The following is an 8,367-nucleotide window of genomic DNA, read 5'->3' as shown; positions in this document are numbered from 1 at the left end:
AGAAGATTGTCTCGCCCTCTAGGATTAGATGTGCAAAAGATACATGCATGCATTAATGACCGCATCCTCTACCGCGATGAGTACGAGAATTTGGATGCATGTCCGGTGTGCACCGCATTGCGGTATAAGATCGACGAGATGACCCTGGTGATGTTGAGGGCGAGCGCCCAGAAGAGGGTTCCTGCCAAGGTTATGTGGTATGCTCCTATAATACCACGGCTGAAACGCTTGTTCGAAATAAAGAGCATGCTAGGTTGTTGCGATGGCACAAAGAAGACCGTAAGAAAGACGTGATGTTGAGGCACCTGCCGATGGCTCCCAATGGAGAAAAATCGATAGAGAGTTCTCAAACTTTGCACAGATGCAAGGAACTTACGGTTTGGTCTAAGTACAGATGGCATGAATCCTTTTGGAGAGCAGAGCTGCAGCCATAGCACCTGGCCTGTGACTCTTTGTATATATAACCTTCCTCCTTGGTTGTGCATGAAGCGGAAGTTCATTATGATGCCAGTGCTCATACAAGGCCCGAAGCAACCCGGGAACGACATTGATGTGTACCTGAAGCCATTAGTCGAAGAACTTCTACAGCTGTGGTCCCTAGCAGGTGTACGTGTGTGGGACGAGCACAAGCAGGAGGAATTTGACCTAAGAGCGATGCTTTTCGTAACCATCAATGACTGGCCTGCTCTTGGTAACATTTCAGGACAGTCAAACAAGGGATACAATGCATGCACACACTGTTTACATGAGCTCGAAGGTGATTATTTGGAAAAAGGTCAGAAGGTCGTGTACCTGGGGCATCGTCGATTTCTTAGGCTTACCCATCCCGTAAGAAAGAAAGGCAAGCATTACAACGGTGAGGCTGATCACCGGAGGAAGCCTCCCCATCGTGATGGTGTTGATATATTTGGTATGGTCAAGGATCTAGATGTAATATTTGGAAAGGGTCCTGGCGGACGGTCTGTTCCGAATGACGATGCCGGACACGCGCCCATGTGGAAGAAGAAATCTATATTTTGGGATCTACCCTATTGGGAAGTCTTAGAGGTCCGCTCTTCAATCGATGTGATGCACGTGATGAAGAATCTTTGCGTGAACCTGCTAGGCTTTCTGGGTGTGTACGGGAAGACAAAAGATACACCAGAAGCACGGGAGGACCAGCAACGTTGGAAAGACCCCAAAAGCTGCATGAGAGGGTTAAAGGACGTCATTTATCCAGCTACGCTCTTACAAAAGCAGAGAAGGAAATATTTTTTGAATGTCTTAGCAGTATCAAGGTCCCGTCTGGCTTCTCCTCCAATATAAAGGGAATAATAAATATGGAGAAGAAAACATTCCGTAACCTAAAGTCTCATGACTGTCACGTGATAATGACACAGTTGCTTCCGATTGCATTGAGGGGGCTTCTACCGGAAAATGTTCGATCGCCCATTGTGAAGCTATGTGCATTCCTCAATGCAATTTCTCAGAAGGTAATAAATCCAGAAATTCTACCGAGGTTGCAGAATGATGTGGTCCAATGTCTCGTTAGTTTTGAGCTGGTGTTCCCACCATCCTTCTTCAATATTATGACACATCTCCTCGTTCACCTGGTCGATGAGATTTCCATTCTCGGTCCTGTGTTTCTACACAATATGTTCCCCTTCGAGAGGTTCATGGGAGTCTTGAAGAAATATGTTCATAACCGTGCTAGGCCAGAAGGAAGCATCTCCAAGGGCTATGGAACAGAGGAGGTCATTGAATTCTGTGTTGACTTTATTCCTGACCTTAAGCCGATTGGTGTTCCTGAATCGCGGCATGAAGGGAGACTAAGTGGAAAAGGCACGCTAGGAAGGAAATCAATGATATGTAGGGACGGGATTTCTTTGACTCAAGCACACTACACAGTTCTACAAAGTTCCACCTTGGTGGCTCCGTATATCGGTGACCACAAGAACTTTCTACGCTCCTAACCCGGCAGTCGAACGATTGGATTAGACGTGAACACATGTCGACTTTCGGCGGTTGGTTGCAAAAACATCTCCTGAATAACAAACATAGTGAAGATCAGTTGGACTTGCTGGCCCAGACACCATCTTCGACTGTAGTGACTTTCCAAGGGTACGAGATAAATGGGAATACATTTTACACGATCGCCCAAGATAAAAAGAGCACCAACCAAAACAGTGGTGTCCGGTTTGATGCAATAATGAATGAAGGCCCAAATGACACATATTATGGTTACATAGAGGATATATGGGAACTTGACTATGGACCTTCTTTTAAGGTCCCTTTGTTTAGGTGCAAATGGGTCAACAAAACAGGAGGCGGGGTTCAGGTAGACAAGTTGTATGGAATGACAACAGTGGATCTCAACAATCTTGGGTATAGAGACGAACCATTCGTCCTAGCCAAGGATGTGGCCCAGGTTTTCTATGTGAAGGATATGTCTACCAAACCAAGAAAAAGGAAACATAAGGAAACAAATACATCAAACGATGAGCCAAAGCGCCACATAGTTCTTCCTGGAAAAAGAAACATCGTGGGAGTGCAGGACAAGACAGACATGTCAGAAGATTATAATCAGTTTGATGAAATTCCACCCTTCAGAGTGAACATTGATCCAAGCATCAAGTTAAATGATGAAGATGCTCCATGGTTACGGCCGAAGAAGATTAATTAAATGATGAAGATGCTCCATCATCAAGTTAATTGAAGAATGTTCATGGCACAAATGAGTATCTCAACATGGCAATCAATTTCCCATTTATTTTTGTGTAATCATGTAACTGTATGTAAGATATTAAAAGTGGAGATGCGCCACGGGAGATTTCCCAACCCTTTCCCCAACACTGTTAGATGAGATGTAGTCGTTCAGGGGCTTGCAGGAAAAAATTCCAAGGCGCAGTTTCTGAAGATGCCGTTGGGCGTGTTCCTTCGACAGGGCGTCGTGCGCTACATGCTTTATCTCATCGAGCAGTGCGTCCACCCATGCGTTCTTATCCTGCCGACATCTTTAGTCCCGGTTGTACCCACCAGCCGGGACTAAAGGTTACCCACACGTCCTTATCCCACCGACAGTTTTGTTAGATGACACAAAAAAGGATCTTTAGTCCCGGTTGTACCCACCAGCCGGGACTAAAGGTTACCCACACGTCCTTATCCCACCGACAGTTTTTGGCGCCACTGCGTTCCCGCCTATTTTTCTTCCCGCGCTTTCCACTGCTTCCCGCCTCCGTCCTCCCGCCATTTTTTCACTATATATATGTTGGCTTGGCCTCCATTTACATATCACATCTAGACTCATATCTGCAAACCTCATCACCAGGTCACATGGCTTCCATCGTATCTCTAACCCTCCGGGAGGCGGAGGCGCTTTGCGCGTCGAACTACCCCTGCCCGCCGGGCTACCGCGTCCCTACCGGCTGGTTGCTGAGCGTCGGAGGGGTACCGGTCCCTCCTGTCCCTCTAGGTGTGGCGCGCGAGATGGCCATCACGAACCACTACTACTTCGAGCTCACGCCAGAGCAGCGGAGGAATCCCCAGTGGCATCCCGACTACAGCCCGACTTGGGAAAGCTTCTTCATCAATCGGCGTGAGAGGGCGCTCGCCAGGCACGAGGAGGGCGGCCCGCCTCCTTCGAACTTCAACGAGGCCGGCCGTCGGCTGTGGTGGCGCGACCGAACTCTCCAGGGCGTCATGGCCCACCGTGGCCCCCGCATGCGCTACCCTCAGTCCCAGCCCACGCGTGCTCTCCCGCCGAGGTTTGACTACCGCGACCCCGATGCCAGCGACTACGACGACTACAGTGGCGAGTACTATAGGGCTAGGCACGAGTATGACTGAATGACTCGAACAGTCGAATCTGGCCATGTATCTTAATTAATTTTCAGTTGAGCTAGGCACGAGTACTATAGGGCTAGGCACGAGTACTATCTGGCCATGTATCTTAATTAATTTTCAGTTGAGTTCTGTACTTTAATTCCACATGTAATCTGGCGGGAAACTTTTCTCATCATCAGCGTCTGCCACAACGACTTTATTGAAAATACAATAAAATAGATAAACAACTAGTCTAGTCGATCTACTCGTCGTCGGAGGTTGTCTCGGTCCAAATGTCGTCCCACCGAGGGTCGTTGTCGGCCCAAGTTGTATTCGGGTTATCGAGCTCGAACACGGCGACGGCCCGACGGTGGCGCCTGTTGGACCTGCGTTGTGCCCGGAGGTCAGCGAAGAACGCGGCGGTGTTGTCGACGTCGTTGGGGAACTGCGCCCTCCACTGGCGCATCAACTCCTCGTCGTGCTCGGCGATTGCGATCCGGCGCTGCACCTGGCGGTGGCGGCGACGGTCCTCGTCGTCGACGAGGCACGGCGTCGGCGCGAGGAACTCCGCCTCCTCTAGCGATTCGACGTCTGGGAAGTTCATGTCGCACCGTGGCCGCCGAAATCGCCATGCGGCCGCGTCGTAAGCGCGCGCCGCCAGCTCCGGGGTGTTGTACGTGCCGAGGGTGAGCCGGAAGCCACCGGCGCGCATCTCGGCGTAGAACCTACCGTTCGGCCGCGCTCGGACGCCACGGAAGCCGGACGAGCCACGACGGCGCGGCGGCATCCCGGCGACGAATGAACGGAGGCGACGGCGATGTGTGGTTCCGCGCGCACGCGGCGCTTTATAGCACAGCGACGCGGCAAGTTTGGCGACAGGTGGCGCGGGGAAGCGGCGGGGCGTGGCACGTGGAAGCGGCGGCGACAGGTGGCGCGGGGAAGCGGCGGGGCGTGGCACGTGGAAGCGGGATCTACACGTCGCACGGCGGTGGCGGCGGGGCGAGGCACGTGGAAGCGGCGGCGACACGTGGCACGGGGAAGGGACACGTGTGGCGGTGGCGGTGGTGGCCGCACATGGCGGTGGCGGTGGTGGGCAGTACACGGCGGTGGCCCGTACATGGCGGTGACGGTGGTGGCCAGGCGGTGGCGGTGGCGACGGTAGCCAGTACACGGCGGTGGCGACGGTGGCCAGTACACGGCGGTGGCGACGGTGGCCTGTACATGCATGGCGGTGGCGGCGGGGCGAGGCACGTGGAAGCGGCGGCGACACGTGGCACGGGGAAGGGACACGTGTGGCGGTGGCGGTGGTGGCCAGTACATGGCGGTGGCGGTGGTGGGCAGTACACGGCGGTGGCCCGTACATGGCGGTGACGGTGGTGGCCAGGCGGTGGCGGTGGCGACGGTAGCCAGTACACGGCGGTGGCGACGGTGGCCAGTACACGGCGGTGGCGACGGTGGCCTGTACATGCATGGCGGTGGCGGCGGGGCGAGGCACGTGGAAGCGGCGGCGACACGTGGCACGGGGAAGGGACACGTGTGGCGGTGGCGGTGGTGGCCAGTACATGGCGGTGGCGGTGGTGGCCAGTACATGGCGGTGGCGGTGGTGGGCAGTACACGGCGGTGGCCCGTACATGGCGGTGACGGCGGGGCGAGGCACGTGGAAGCGGCGGCGACACGTGGCACGGGGAAGGGACACGTGTGGCGGTGGCGGTGGTGGCCAGTACATGGCGGTGGCAGTGGTGGGCAGTACACGGCGGTGGCCCGTACATGGCGGTGACGGTGGTGGCCAGGCGGTGGCGGTGGCGACGGTGGCCAGTACAAGGCGGTGGCGACGGTGGCCTGTACATGCATGGCGGTGGCGGCGGTGGACACGTGTGGCAGTGCGGTGGCTTTTTTTCATTTGAAATAAGGCGGGAATGAAATTTTTTAAAAAAAGTGGCCTTTGGACCCAGTTTGTATTACAAACCGGGACTAAAGGCCTTTTTTGCGCGCAGTTGAAAACACAAAGAAAATGGCCTTTAGTCCCGGTTTGTATTACAAACCGGGTCCAAAGGGGGTTTTTGGTCCCGGTTTGTAATACAAACCGGGTCCAAAGGGTCCGCAGATATAATCGACACTTCGTCTCGCGCGGAGATCAATCGCGCGGAGACGACGGGAACGACGCCGCCAGGCTGCCCCGCCCGCGATCTGCCGCCCACCGCGCCGCCGCCCACCGCCGCTGCCGTCGCCCGCCGCGTCCGCGCGCGCCGTCCGCCCACCGCGCGCCGCGCCACCGCCACGCCCGCGCCGCTGCTGTCCGTGCGCCGTCGCCGCCGCGCGTCCGCCCGCCGCGTCACGCCGCGCATCGCTGCTCCACCGTGCCGTTGCCGCTGTCCGCTGCCGCGCCGCGCGCTTTCTCTCCTTGGGCGCTAAGGTGAGCTCCCGGCCACCATTTTTTTAACTTTTTAGATTTTTAGATTTTTGTTTTTATATATGTTAGATTAATTAGTTTAGTACAAAAATAGTTACAAAACTAGTTACAAAAATTAGTACATAATTTGTAAATTAGTACATAATTAGTACATAATTTGATTTAAATTAGTTACAAAAATTTATTAGTTTGTTAGTGTTAGTGTTAGATAAAAAATTAGTGTTAGTGTTAGATAAAAAATTAGTTAGTTTGTTAGTGTTAGTGTTAGTGAAAAAGTTAGTGTTAGATAGAAAATTAGTTAGTTTTGTTAGTGTTAGTGTTAGTGTTAGTTTGCTAGTGTTAGTGTTAGTTTGTTTGTTAGTGAAAAAATTAGTTTGTTACTGTTAGTGTTAGATAAAAAATTAGTTAGTTTGTTAGTGTTAGTGTTAGTGAAAAAGTTAGTGTTAGTGTTAGTGAAGAAGTTAGTGTTAGTGTTAGTGTTAGTGAAAAATTAGTTAGTTAGTGTTAGTGTTAGTTAGTAAGTATGTAGTGCCACCGCGCCCCCGGCCCAAAATAAAGTATGTAGTGCCGGCGCCCCCCAAACGGTAGTGCCGGCGCCGACTAAGTAGTGAATTTATTTTTTAATTTATGTTAACGTTGGTACATATATATATGATTTGTTTTCGTAGCTACGATGCCGCGACAGCCGCCGCGCCGTGGTCTGACTCTTCTAGAGGAGATGGAGCAGATGGGGGAGGTCCGGGACTGGGCTCCGCCGGGGTGGCACTGGGAGGTCTTAGCTTCCGGGTCGCGCACCTTGGTGCGGAATCCGGGTCCCGTTGTCGACCCGGATATTCTTTGGTGGAGGTCTTATGGGCCACGGTCGTTTCAGAGGGAGCCGGCCCCGCCGGAGGAGGTAGCTCAGCGCATTGAAGCGGAGGACCAGCACGTTCGCCGTTACATGTACGCGTTAGACAACATGTATAGGACCGGATGGAGCGTTATGCGGGGATCTCATGTTAGCTATGCTCCCGTTGTTGTTCCGTGGCTTTGGGGGTACACCCAGCGCGGCTCAGGACCCGGTCGGCGCCCTCTAGGACCCGGTCTGCGCGGTTGAGTGGTTGTACTAGTGATTGATATGTATTAGGGTTAAATAAACATGAACCCGATCTATGTATGCATGTAATCATAGATTCTGCTTTCAGCACTATATTATATCGATCCTTAGTTAAGAACTACATATGTAACTCCATTTTCAGTTTTCTGCATTATCCTTAATTTGATCATATGATGGTTCCTATGTATAGCTTGCAGGTCGTTGTAGAAGGCATGGACAGAGATGAAATTCAAGAAAATTTCATGGAGGAACTCATAGCAAACGGTACTCTGGATGATCGCGACGACGACGTTATTCCAGATGATGGCGGTGACGATGTCACCGCAACTTATTTGAATGACTCCGGTGAGGGAGCGGAGAATATTGAGGAAGAAGATCCTAGTGGCGCCGGTGAGGAACAAGATCATCATAATGGCTCCCGAACTGTAGTTATCACCGAGGTATATAAATTAATTAAGCCGCTGTTGATCGACTAGATGCATTAACTAATTAAATTGTACTGACTATGAACTATTTCTTTTTTAGCCCTCCGGATCGAGCACTTCTTCTGTAAAGTCGAGGAAGCGAGGCCCGGCCAAAAAGTTGGATGACGGTGTTAGGCACGACATCACCCACATCGAAAAGGATGGTAAACCGATTGCTCCAAAGAAAGGTGCAAAGTCATTTATAGCTCAATGCGGAGTGCTTGTTAGGGACCACGTCCCGATCACCGTTCGAGAATGGCACAAGCCGAAGGGACTAGTGCTGTCTGCAGAGGAAGAAGCTCAAGGTCTTTATATCGATGATGTAGCCAAAAACAGCATTATGAACAAGCTCATGTCACATTTCAACATAGTACCCGAAGAGGGGGGTGACGCTGAAAAGGCCAAGATGGAGCAGGCCCTCCGCGAGTTTGGCAAGAAGAAGATGGCCGAACTATTCAAGAGCCACAAGAAAAGATTGCGCCGCCTTATCAAGTTAAAGAAGACTCCGGACAGTGAGAAGGTAAAAAATCACTGGGACGAATTCGTGAAGTACAGCACGGAGTCAGAAGAATTTAAGAGAAGGTCGGAAATAAATA

This window comes from Lolium perenne, chromosome 4 (genome assembly GCF_019359855.2).
Source record: "Lolium perenne isolate Kyuss_39 chromosome 4, Kyuss_2.0, whole genome shotgun sequence".
Classification (NCBI taxonomy): Eukaryota; Viridiplantae; Streptophyta; class Magnoliopsida; order Poales; family Poaceae; genus Lolium; species Lolium perenne.
Note: the sequence above shows the minus strand (reverse complement) of the source record.